The sequence below is a fragment of the Moschus berezovskii genome, chromosome 9 (genome assembly GCF_049115385.1).
Source record: "Moschus berezovskii isolate FMDL1 chromosome 9, NW_MosBer_1.0, whole genome shotgun sequence".
NCBI classification, from domain to species: Eukaryota; Metazoa; Chordata; class Mammalia; order Artiodactyla; family Moschidae; genus Moschus; species Moschus berezovskii.
Genome location: NC_142468.1, coordinates 82517898 through 82531790, shown reverse-complemented (window position 1 = coordinate 82531790; position 13893 = coordinate 82517898).

The window sequence follows — 13893 nt, the reverse complement described above, 5'->3', positions numbered from 1 at the left end:
CCTCACGGACAGCTCCTCTGTCTTGGCTCATTACACTCAGGCTGACTTCTTTCACTTGTCTGCTGAGTTGTCCTCTCTGGTGGCCAATATCAGGCCCGCCTTCTACAGAAACGATATGAAGGTGAAAGTCGTCCCCCTCCATCATTAATCTGCTAAGCCTCGTGCTGCTGCAGCACTCTGAACACTGATTTATATAACGGTCATTTTCAATTTGTTCTTTTGCATCCAGTGTGAAACACTTGGTAAGTGGCTATTACAAACATACATTTAAACTACTCATCCAGACATGACAAATAAACTTAGCAAAAAAGACAAGAAGATGTTTATTTATCAATGAATTGGGCATGACTACTACCAGATACCTACAAAGGACTAGTAGGTAAAACAGAAGCATGGCTCTGCTCAGGCCTGTGTTTTGGAAGGTGAAAAAATGAAATGAACATAAACATGATTATAAGGCTTTTTTTTATTCCAAATGTATTCGTGAAGGATGTTCCTGTTTGTTCTCCCTTATCTTTCTTTTTTTATTGGAGAGCTGAGAGGTGAGGGGAAGGGAGAGATGGAAGGATCCACTGGAGAGCAAGATGCAAGGGGAGTAGGAAAAGAGGTTGAGGGTGGAGCACTCCAAAACTGAAGGAGCAGGCAGGAAAAGAGAGAAGGGAGAATGATGATAAATGATGCTGGCAATGGAGACAGATTTTCCACTTTTAAAACAAGATGCAAAATTAAAATATTTCACACAGCAAGTAAAGCCAACTGGTCTACCATCCATAAACGGATGATTGTATCAGACACAGCACATCAGCTGCTTCCTGGGCACAACAGCACCAAAAACACCGTTACAGGAAAAGACTGGTGAGTGTGAAAGCAGAACCCAAGCCCCTGAAACAGGCCACCCGCGAACAGCCTGCCTGTTAGTAATGGGAAGCTTCTGCAATTGCTTCCTCTAATAAACAGTAATTAACGTGACTAAATGAAATCCACTCTGAATATTCATCGGAAGGACTGATGCTGAAGCTTCAACGCTTTGGTCACCAAAGATGGAAGGCAAAAGGAGAAGGGGGTTTCAGAGGGTGAGATGGTTAGACAGTGTCACTGACTCGATGTACGTGAATTTAAGCAAACTTCAAGAGACACTGAAGGACAGAGGAGACTGGCATGCTGCGGTCCATGGGGTCACAGAGCTGGACACGTCTGAGCAGCTGAGCAACAGCAATAATGCATTACTCCAAACTAACACACATTTTAACTAATGATTAATGTCAGAAAGAAAGGAAATATTTCAAATGGTGATTCTCAAAAAAGCTTAAAATCATTTTTATCGAGGTATAATTTACATTCAATAAAATGCTCTATTTTTATGCCTATTAAAAGAATATAGTACAAGAGATTTGACACTGTACACCATGGACTTTATGTTTATTCTGGCAAGAAATGTTTGTTGAAAGGCTTATTCAGCATGGGTTTGAAACCTCTGTCCTTTATATTAACAGTCTACAAAAAAAGATCAGCATACTGAGCTCCAGATTTCAGTGGCCTGGAGCCAGGCTCTGGAGACAGCAGGAAGATCAGAAGATGGACATGGACTTGGAGAAGCTCTACGTACTGTGTAAAAACATCCACATTGCTACTTTATATAGCCTAGCCTTGTGAAATAGTAATGATATTTGAATGTAACCAGCATTAAAATGCACAACCCTCTATCTGCAGTGGGATAGCATTCTGAAAAGAAGATTTTGGGAAAGAGAAGAACACATTTTGAGCTGAATGACTAGATACTGACCCATCATCCCAGCCTGTCCAAATTTTTGACAGCAGACTCTAGTTACTTAAGGATGCCTCTTCCTCTCCAAACTTCTGAACTTATGTGTATATTCCCACTCTTCAAGGGGAAGGTCAAAGGCCACCTCTCTCATGAAGTTTTTCTTTTCATTTTTCGCTTAAACTATCACAGATTCCCAGTTTAGCATGGTTGGCTTCCTCCTGACATGCAATCGTGTCTTCCTTTCTTGTTGAAGCTCCACTCCTTTGGCCACCTGATGTGAAGAGCTGACTCACTGGAAAAGGCCCTGATGCTGGGAAAGATTGAGGGCAGGAGGAGAAGGGGTGACAGAGGGTGAGATGGTTGGATGGCATCACCGACTCAATGGACATGAGTTTGAGTGAACTCCGGGAGATGGGGAAGGACAGGGAGGCCTGGTGTGCTGCGGTGCATGGGGTCGCAAAGAATCAGACATGCCCGAGCGACTGAACAGCAACAATGAATGCCGTGGTCTTCCCTACTGGAGTGTCAGCTCCTTGAAAAGAGGAACCCAGTAAACTGAAACACTAAAAGCAGCATTAATAAATGAGGACACAAGCACTGTAGGAGGGCCAGCTGTCTCACTGACTTCATGAGGGAGTTGTCTGTGTTAGCATCGCCCCAGAGTGCGAGTGGATCACGCGGTTCTCCTAGGTGCCGTGAGGAGAAAAAGTTCTACAGCCAAATCAAGTGGGAAATTTCTATTTCTGACCTCATATATTCTTTTCCTGGAGCACCATAGTACAAAGCTTGTTATAAAGAACTTTGTGTAAATGTGTTATCCAACCATTTCCTAAATCTTCCTAATATCAGAGTGCCCTCAAAATGACACCAAAAAGCAGCCTTCATTATACACCATGCGGAACACTGTGTTAAGATAAATACCAAGATCCTTAAAATTCTAATGTCTCTATTATGAAATATCATAAAACTCAGTAAGTAGAGTTAATTGAGGGAAACAGGATAAAACCAGAAAGTCTACACAAAAATAATATTTTAAAAATGAAACAGTGTTTCTTTCAAGTTTATAAAAAACCGAAACTAAGTTTTCAAAATGTAATCTTTATGATTTTTAAAGACTATCTATAAAAATAGAGTATTTAGCATACCTGCATATTTTTGAAGTAATAAGTCCTTCAAAGAGCCAGAAAATTTCAAGTATGTTTAATATTCTTTTTATGCAATTTTGACACAATAAATTTGCTCTGTGAGGAACAGCTCTCCTAAGCCAGGATAAACTCACCTCAACAGTTGTCTAAATCCCTACAAATTTCACAGTAGTGAAATCTAAAGACTTTAACCAAATAACAAACCTGCTTATATACATGAACTTTTCTGAAGGTACTAGATCTCTTGTTAGAAAGAATATTCTTGAGTCAAAGTGAGCAATACCCTCTTGAGGAAGTATCTGAATTCAGTTTAATACAACAATATGCTTTCTGATCGCAAAACTAAAACACACAAGAAATAATTGGAAAATTCAGAAAAATGACAAAGAATAAAACTATGTATTTTTACAACCCAGAGATTCCTACTTTCAATCTTTAGGCCATGAAGATGCCTGAGCTTGTGATTAACAAATCTTATAGTACACATACATTTGAAGCCGTTCTCAGACTACTCTATTATAATCTCTAACTCTTCAGCTATGAATTTTCCCATTCACTGGGTTAGAATATCTTAAATAGTAATAGGACTCCATTACATGTTTAGTAATTCTTGGTTGTAAGCCTATCTTCTCAAATTTGAAAAGCAGTTCTCAAATTTCAATCTGGAATCACCAGGAAACCCCCAAGAACATTCAAGGAAATGGTGAGGTCAAAATTTTCAAAAGAACAGAAAGATGTTATTGAACTTTTCCACTCTCAGTTTTTCATGACGTATAGTGTTATTTTCCAGAGGCCACAAGCTGTGTGATGACATCATTTCTCTGATGGCTAACTGCCTGTGTACTTGTAGTTTCTTGTGTTTTAAAAGTTTCACAGTTTTAGTTTCTTAAATGGTAAATATCAATAGATACAACCCACAAAAATGAAAGTTCTTCAGTCTTTAATACTTTTTAAGAGTGAAAAAAGGGTCCTGAGGCCAGATCAACAATTCAGAACTCTGGTTCTATAGGAATCCTCTGCTGCTTGGACCTGGAGTTGTGGAGGCTTCCCTTTAGAGTTTGCTTGTCTGGTTTTTTTCCTACAGACTGTGGCTCAGATGGTAAAGAATGTGCCTGCAACGTGGGAGACCAGGGTTCGATCCCTGGGTTGGGAAGACCCCCTGGAAAAGGGAATGGCTACCCACTTCAGTATTCTTGCCTGGTGAATTCCATGGACAGAGGAGTCTAGTGGGCTACAATCCATGTCGTCATAAAGAGTCAGACACAACTGAGCAACTAACAGTTTTACTTTTCACTTTGAGCTTGCCTCTGCTAGAGCCCCGTCGGGCTCACAATGATCTGAACTAATATTTCCATCAGTAGTTCAGCTCTAAATTTCCATATTTGCAGACATATGGAATAATGTGGTAATGTGCATCACTGTGGTAGATCTTACTGGGAATTCCTGAGGTTAAAGAGAGGGCCTAGTTTTGATGACATTTATTTATATCACACGGTCCTTTGGAGAGGTTGTGGCCATGTATAAGTTCTAAACGCATGTAGGAAAGCTCCTATTTCTATGATTTTTGCAAAATTAGAGAAAACTGTGTTTTATCATTTTAAGTTGCATTTGATTACTAGTGAAATTAAACATCTGTTTCTTTGTGGAAATCTTTATCCTTTGCCCATTTTTGTATTAAAGTTTATAGTGAATTCAACGGTGGCCCCCAGAAAGATACAAAGAAGAACTGTACAAAAAAGATGTTAATGACCAAGATAACCACAATGGTGTGGTGACTTACCTAGAGTCAAACATCCTGGAGTGTGAAGTCAGATGGGCCTTAGGAAGCATTACCACAAGCAAAGCTAGTGGAGGTGATAGAATTTCAGCTAAGCTATTTCAAATCCTAAAAGATGATGTTGTTAAAGTGCTGCATTCAACATGTCAACAAATTTGGAAAACTCAGCAGTGGCCACAGGACTGGAAAAGGTCAGTTTTCCACTCCAATCCCAAAGAAAAGCAATGCCAAAGAATGTTCAGATTACCACACAATTGTGCTCATCTCACATGCTTGCAAGGTAATCCTCAAAATCCTGCAAGCTAGGCCTCAATAGTATGTGAACCAAGAACTTTCAGATGTACAAGCTGGATTTAGAAAAGGCAGAGAAACCAGAGATGAAATTGCCAACATCCACTGGATCACAGAAAAAGCAAGGGAATTCCAGAAAAACATTTACTTTGCTTCACTGACTATGCTAAACCCTCTGAGTGTGTGGATCACAAGCCACTGCTGCTCACCAGGGTCTCAGAGCCTCCCAGACAGAGCAGCAAGAGCAGCGGCCACAGGTGGGGACTGGCAGGGAGTGGACTCTGGAGGGATGACGAGGGAAGAGGTTGGCGACAAATCGCCAAGGCTTTGAGACCACAGCGGGGACCCTAAGTTTTACTCTAAATGGGTTGGGTTCAAAGTAGGAGATCTAGACAAATACATCTTAATAAAGCCCTGTTGGTTTTATTAAACGCTGGAAATACCTCCTTTCTTTCACTGTATCTCTTTAGCCCCACTCTTTCACATCTGTTGTGATCTTTATTCTGACTACAGCCATTTGATCATGGATATGATGACTTCAAAATAAAAGCAGCATTTATTAGATGTCTTTGAAGACAGGTTTGAGAAAGGAGGAGGACAGCTGGAAGACAAGTTCCTCAGTACAGAGTCATCAAAGAGAAAAATTCAAGTCGGAGATGTTCTTTGTGCATTTTAAGTCGCTTCAGTCGTGTCCGACTGCAACCCTATCAACTGTAGCCCTGGGCTCCTCTGTCCACAGGGTTCTCTAGGCAAGAATACTGGCGTGGGTTGCCATGACCTTCTCCAGGGAATCTTCCAAACCCAGGGTTCGAACCTGTGTGTCTCGTGTCCCCTGCATTAGCAGGCAGGTTCTTAAGCACTAGCATCACCTGGGCTTAATAATGACCTGTGATCACTTACCCTTCTCCTCCACATTCCCTCAATCTCTCATCAAACTTACTACAAAATGAGACTACTTTCAGTTTCCTCTGCTTGCCCATCATCAAAATTAGAAGAAAGAAAAAAAAACAGACCCAAGCAATTTATAAATAAGTTTAAAATTGCATGTTCAAAAATTGGCTACAGAGCCAGTCAAATACCAGTGTCAGGCAATTACTTAGATAAAAAGACGAATCACATAAGAGAATCACATACATCATCTCAGTGGAACAAACAATGGGTCATTCCTGAAGTTATACAGAAACTCCACAACATCTCTTGAGCAAATGGGTGTCTTAGGCAAATTAGAATGACCTAAATGATTAGATATAAACAGTCACCTTTTTTGTGAGTTAAACACACACCTGGGTTCCCTGATAGCTCAGTTGGTAAAGAATCCACCTGCAATGCAGGAGACCTGAGTTCGATCCCTGGGCTGGGAAGATCCTCTGGAGAAGGGAAAGGCTACCCACTCCAGTATTCTGGCCTGGAGAATTCCATGGACTGTATAGTCTATGAGGTCACAAAGAGTCGGAGACGACTGAGTGACTTACACTTTCACTTTCACACTTGCACACTGGGTTCTAATACTGCTTTTGCCACTTACCACTTTTTGTGACACTCAGCATGTTATCTGTGTTCTTAACTCAATTGCATTACCTGTGAGATGGGGAATGAAAATGCTGTTGGGGGGGATTAAACAAAATGACATCGAAAGGCAACACTTGGCACATGGTACCTTCTCGGTCACTGCTGATTTACTTGGAATTAAAGAAGAATAAAACAATGTCATTTATAATATAAGTCACTGTCCAGCAGAAAGAACACTGGAAATTTCCTGTTTTGAAAGGAAAAATGACTATTAAATGAAGGTTGGCTGCGCTCTTCTCCAGCCAGGAGCATGGGCTGCAGAGTCATCAGGGCCAGCAACTCATTCAGAAAAGACTCGCCCTGGGTGTTTGTGGCTATTGCTAAGACACACACGAAGGTTTCACTGCAAGGCAAGCTCCAAAAAGAATGACTATCTTCCTGTCTCTTGCCCTTTCTGAGCGAATCAGGCAATGTGATGAACATATTTGCAGTCTTAATACAATTTAAAAGCAAGTCGGCCTCATTCACATTACACTGATAACAGCAAAACACCCTCTCCTGGACCTCAGTTAGCTCCCTTGGATGTCAGCAGGCGCAGGGGACAGATGCCGTCCCACCCAGGTTTGCACAGTGCGTGCCTTAACACCTGGAGATGACCCGTTTGCTCTTTCTGCCGTGCCCATGCTTTGCTTCATAAAGGCTTCATTTTGCAAGGTCCCTTGAACATGGTTACAACAGTGGCAGCCTTTGTTTACTTCAGCACCTCCCTCCCAGCACAGGATGAAACCCCCAGGGCATTACCCTGAGGGACGCTGTACTCACTATTCCCGGGGTTTGCGGTCTCCAGAACAGAGACACCGAAGACATCCTCACCACCTCCACCCATGCTCTGCGGCAGAAGGCAGGCACACTTTTGCAACCAACCAGGTGTCTTTTTAACATTTTTTTTACAAAAAACAAAACCTTGTCAACCAGGTGTCTTGGTACACAAGTCCCAAAGCATGATTCATGCAGCAAGAGGACTGGTTTATTCACCAACTCAGGGTTCCACGTTTGCCTCTTGGTACAAGGTACTGCCGCATGCTCAAGGCAGTCCCTGCAGGATGGGCACCCTTTTCTGTTTTCCAAAAAGCACCCTCTTATGTGGTCATTGGGGAAAAGAGTTGCTCAATTAATTCACACACAACATTGTAAATAAGTGGCTATGGAGTTCCTCTTTGAATTCCTTGGTTCAAGGAAATATGTAAATTGTGGAATTTGGGTGGATAAGTCAGACTCTGCAGGAAAGGAGGAGTTCTTGATCCAATCCTCCCAAGTGGGCTAACTGAATTTTCAACCAAAGTATGAGAACAGACATGGGTCCAAAGCAATAGTCGCAGGAAAAGTCAGAATTCATCCATCCACCCATCAGACCACTAGGTCTTTAAACAAAAAATCTGCGGTTTGGTTCGTCTCTTAATCTTGGTGCCCAAAGCAATCCTGGATGCTCACTTGTTCACTGCAACCAACAGCTATTTCTCATGTACTCAGTAGAAGGGCCCAGACTCTCCCTAGACTCTGCGTACAGAAACGAAAGGCACAGCTCCTCACCATCAAGGAATTTTCGATTTAGTGGAATGGCCAACAATCAAACACATAATTGGCTTACGATGTGATAAAAGCTGTGTACTGCCACATGGTATTATGATATTATGGGATAGAGCAGGGTCTAAACTGGGTTAACCAGGCGAAAGATGGACAGGTACAGCCTTCACAGACCAAGGACTTACCCAACCAAAAGCCATACTATGAACCCATTACACGCTGAAATTTTAAAAAAATCACACAGAAAGATGTAGTGAGGGCCTTTCTGCACCTGTGTGCAGGAGACAGGCGCAGGTGTGCAAACAAAAATAACAAATAAACAAAAGTAAAAGCAAAAATGGATTTCCTGTACCTTCTCTGTCACGCCTCTAAGGCCAACAGTCAAATTCAACCTTGACCATACTTGCTCAAGTTAAAATGTTTAGTTTCTTTCACTAGCCTTTGGATGTCTCACCTCTTCGACATTGTTATCCACTACAAATTAGCACAGGGAGGAAGGTATAAGGGTGCTTTCATGATTGACAGAAATACATGATCAACATCTGTTTATACATGCTTTCCAAAATGCATTTCAAGAGATAGTTTAGTGTTCCTCAAAAAGAGATCTTCTGGACGAGTGAGAGGAGATTAGTCATCTCCCCGCACTGCCTGTTACCTGACTCTAGCCAAAATCCCACACACGTGGACACTGCAATGGCTTCACCAGTATTCCCGGTTCTACCTTTGCCCTTTAGCGGCTCTTCTCCACAGAGCAGCCAGAGAAATCCCTTCCAAAAGCAGGGCAGGAATAGCACTTCCACACCAAGAGCCCCCAAGGGCTTCCTCCTTACTTCCTTTATTTCTGCACAGCCAGGCCTGCCTCCTCTCTGCTCTCATCTTCCATGTACTTCCTTCCCTCCACCCAGCTGCTCCAGCAAGCCAGGCCCTCTTCTGCCTCAGGGCCTTTGCACTTGCTAGTCTCTCTGCTTGGAATACTACAACCTCCCCATCCATCCTATCTCATCATAGATGTCACCTCCATGTACAGCTGCACGCGTCCTAAGACAGTGCCCCCACATTATCATGTTCTGACCTTTATGCTGTGTTTCTTATCATCTGTCACCATCTAACAATGTACTATATTTTTTTAATTTGCTTATTGTCTGCCTTTCCTCCAAAACTATAACCTCCATGAGAAAAGGTCTCATGTTTTGTTCTGGCTCAACTCCCAGCATGTAGAAGAATGTCTGGCACGTTCCAAAATTATTTGTTAAACAAATCAACGAACGGAACATTAGATGAAGCAGAACTGAATTTCATTGTTGTTGTTTTTACAGACCTTCTCAGAGCCTTTGCTTGGCTGGCCATGATGTGCATTCTCCCTCCAAAAAGGGGAAAGAGCATTTTCACCTCAACTTGTCTGACCCTGCTGCCCCAAATGATACAGAAGCAGCATACTCAAGACTAGTCTTGGGGAACCATCTTCAGGGGTGAGACGCATCTGGAAAGAAAATATTTCTTTCTGGTGCTGCCAAAAGGAGAAGGCTCCCTCGAGAAAAACAGAGAGGTCTTTTCTTGCTCTCAAATGCAATTTCCACAGCACAGAAGCAAGATGAACACCATGGCTTCTCAGCAGAATTCCAAGAAAGCAAATTAATTTCCATGTCTCTTGATCTAATCTTGGGAAGGCAAATTAATCTGATGTTCTTACTGGGCCATTTTGCTGTTCACATGGCCTATGTGGTCAGCGGAAAGATGCTTGCCTTGGTCTTCTAGCCTCCATCAGCAGCGATGGAATTGAATTATAACTGTCCCACGGGCCACACTTCAAATGGAGCCATACTGCTGGAAATATTCAAGGTGAAGGGAGATGGGCAAAACACATTTCCTTTCTAGAAAAGTGCCTCATTTTACCCTCCCTCATCCTCACTCATGTAATTCACAGGTAGTGATTTTAAGTCTTCAACTTTTTTTTAAATTTTAAATTAAAACCAAAAATTTTTGGCTGTGCTGCACTGCATGTGGGATCTTAGTTCCCCGCCAGGGATGGAATGTACACCCCTGTATCAGAAGCTTGGAGTCTTAGTCACCGGACCACCAGGAATATCCAAGTCCTGAACATTCAATCATCACCTCTGCTCTAGTCATAAGGAAATCATATGTGATTCTTTTAAGAGAGGTCCAAATTCTTAAGAACAGGTCTAGATAAAAAAGAAGAGAGAGAGTCAGTTGAAAGAATGTATCATTTAAAGGGCCATTAAAGAAAGAACTCCCAAGCCACAGTAACATTTGCAGATCTGTGAGTGCCTGTGGCATGCAGAAGCAGAGGGGCAGGAAAAGGGTGCAAGAGAGGGGTGAGGTGGGGACCCAGGAGGAGGGCTTGCAGCCTCTTCCCTTTGGATTCACCCCCTGCTGGGGCTTCAACCCCACACAACAAGCTGAAATCCAGGGCACACTGTACTCACAAAGGGCCAGGACAGGAGGAGGGAAGGGTCATTCCACTCGCCTGTTTGAAGGCACGAAGTGCTAAGGCTGAGCGTGGACTTTACCTTCCAGTGGATTTTAAAGCAACGCCAGTAGGTGTGTGAACCAGATTTTGAAAGATCTGTGATGAAAAGGACAAGTGACTTGGGCTTTAACAGAATATCTGGGACCTCTGGGCTCTGAGGATCTGCCCAATGTGTCTGAAAAGAAATAAACAAATGCAGGAAGTAGATTATCTCCCCACCGCCCCAGGCTGGAAATGGGTTCATCTGTTCTAAACTGAAGTTTTTGCTTAAGTGAGAGCTTTGGGTCTTAATGATTTTAAAGATCCTAAAAGGCTCTCTAAACACAAGCAGACTCAATCAGGCTCATCTGCCCCCTTCACCCGTCTCTTGCAAGTTTCCTCACCGTGCCCGATAAGGAAACTGCAATACAGGCTTATTCGGCTCCCAGCCATTGCCTTCAGAAGATGCGTTTTGGTGTGTCCCCCGTATAGCACATCAACATTTATAAAGTAAGTTCTCACTGGATCCCCGTTTACCATCTGAGTCACCAGGGAGGCCCATACTTAGAGCAGTTCTACAGATAAAAGTTGAGGTTGAGCTGAGGGCTGTACTGGGAATAGCTGGTTTCCATGAAGCCAAGGCTCAGCGTCTTGCTCTAAATCCTGTTCTCTTTCACCTACAAAGTCGCACTGAATCTCAAATACAAGATATTAGCACCTCGTGACCAAGCAGGCACACTTTGCCTGCTTTCTGATATGTTTCATCCCAGTCTGGCTTGCCCCATTCAATTGCTTCGTAAAATGCACAGGAGGAGGTAAAACTGAGATCACCTGAGCTTCAGGGCTCTGCCAGGATTGACGGGCTGCTAGGATGGCTTGCGCCCCATAGCTCATTCAGGCACACCAGCCTCAAAGCCCCGTGACCCATCGGAGCACAAGTGACCACAACTCAGAACGTTGCACAGCTCTGACTGTCCAATTCCAAATATTAACTCCATAAATCCTGAGGTCTGGACATGGAACAACAGACTGGTTCCAAATAGGAAAAGGAGTACGTCAAGGTTGTATATTGTCACCTTGCTTATTTAACTTATATGCAGAGTACATCATGAGGAACGCTGGGCTGGAAGAAGCACAAGCTGGAATCAAGATTGCTGGGAGAAATATCAATAACCTCAGATATGCAGATGACACCACCCTTATGGCAGAAAGTGAAGAGGAACTCAAAAGCCTCTTGATGAAAGTGAAAGAGGAGAGTGAAAAGGTTGGCTTGAAGCTTAACATTCAGAAAACAAAGATCATGGCATCTGGTCCCATCACTTCATGGGAAATAGATGGAAAAACAGTGGAAACAGTGTCAGACTTTATTTTTTTGGGCTCCAAAATCACTGCGGATGCTGACTGCAGCCATGAAATTAAAAGACGCTTGCTCCTTGGAAGGAAAGTTGTGACCAACCTTGATAGTATATTAAAAAGCAGAGACATTACTTTGCCAACCAAGGTCCGTCTAGTCAAGGCAATGGTTTTTCCCGTGGTCACGTATGGATGTGAGAGTTGGACTGTGAAGAAAGCTGATCGCCGAAGAATCGATGCTTTTGAACTGTGGTGTTGGAGAAGACTCTTGAGAGTCCCTTATACTGCAAGGAGATCCAACCAGTCCATTCTAAAGGAGATCAATCCTGGATGTTCATTGGAGGGACTGATGCTAAAGCTGAAACTGCAATACTTTGGCCACCTCATGCGACAAGTTGACTCACTGGAAAAGACTCTGATGCTGGGAAAGGTTGGGGGCGGGAGGAGAAGGGGACGACGGAGAATGAGATGGCTGGATGGCATCACCGACTCTGTGGACATGAGTTTGAGTGTACTCCGGGAGTTGGTGATGGACAGGGAGGCCTGGCGTGCTGTAGTTCATGGGGTCGCGGAGAGTCGGACACGACTGAGTGACTGAACTGAACTGAACTGAACTGAATCCTGAGGTCTGCTAAGTTAGATCAATAGTTCAAGCAGGAACGTGCCTTTGCTTGAGAGAGTGCCCAGCCTCCTGACTTCCCAGGGAAGTAGAGGAATTCCACCCAAGTGATGCTGCCCTGCTGGAACTCTCATGCCCCACACCCTGCAGTTGTAAGCACGCCCACGAGTGATACTCCGTGCCCTCAGTTCCAAACAAAGGGCACCTCTGTGACAAGCCCTCTAGAAAACACTTTGCTGTTTAGTAAGGAGACACCACGTACATTTGCTAGTTGATGAAAAATACTGTGGGCGGTCATTCTTCTGAAGAATAGATGGTAACAACATGGAACCCCTAACTGTTATCCTATTTCTATGGAAAATCAGAATTGAAGTCATCGTGTCTTAAAATATCTCTTCTGGGCACAAATCATCATGTTGGTTTCTTAATACATCTTAGATAGAGAAAATTCTAGGGACTCCACTAAAAACAAAAAAAAAAGAGTAAAACTAATGAAGTTCAGAAATATAGTTTCCTAGGGCTGCTAGAGGGCTTCCCAGGCGGTAAGGTGGTAAAGAATCCACCTGCCAGTGCAGGAGAAGCAGCCCTAGGTTTGATTCCTGGGTCAGGAAGATCAGTTGGAGAAGGAAATGGCAACTCACTACAGTATTCTTGCCAGGAGAAATCCCATGGATAGAGGAGACTGGTGGGTTACAGTCCATGGGGTCACAAAGACTCGGACACAACCGAGTTCATGCGTGGGTGCACACACACAACACACAACACACCCCCACAGGGCTGCCATGTGGCCTAAAACAACAGAAATGGATGAATAGTTCTGGAGACTGAAACCGTGGCATGGGAAAGAGACGCAGAACATCAGGGTTTATGCAGCAGCAGTGTGGGCCCAGCATAGTCAACTGCAAAGGCTGAGTGCCCCAATTTGTTCTGGGTATCTTTTATACACAGTAAACTTCCCACTCAAACAGCTCAGATCTGTCCCCTCCCAGGTAGCCCTCGTTCCCATGGATGAAAGAGCAAGCAAGATCACAGAAGCAAAAGTGGTACTGAGCCCCAGAAGTTTAAAACAAGATAGCAGAAGGGAAAGCAAAAGGTTGTTACTCTAATCGCGGGCTCTGATCTCGCTCCTATCTAACTAAACATCTGAAAGCAAATGTCAGTAGGACTGTGCTTTTTCTAAACTCTGCAGGAGAGAATTGCTCCACGCGTCCTCCTAGTTTCTTATGCTGGCCAGCAATCCTTGGCTTGCAGCTGCATCACTCTGATCTCTGCCCTGCCATGTGGCATTCTCCATGTGTCCATGTCCAAACTTCCCTCTTCTCATAAGGACACTAGTCCTACTAAGGCCCACCATGATTTCCTTATCCTAACTTGATTATATCT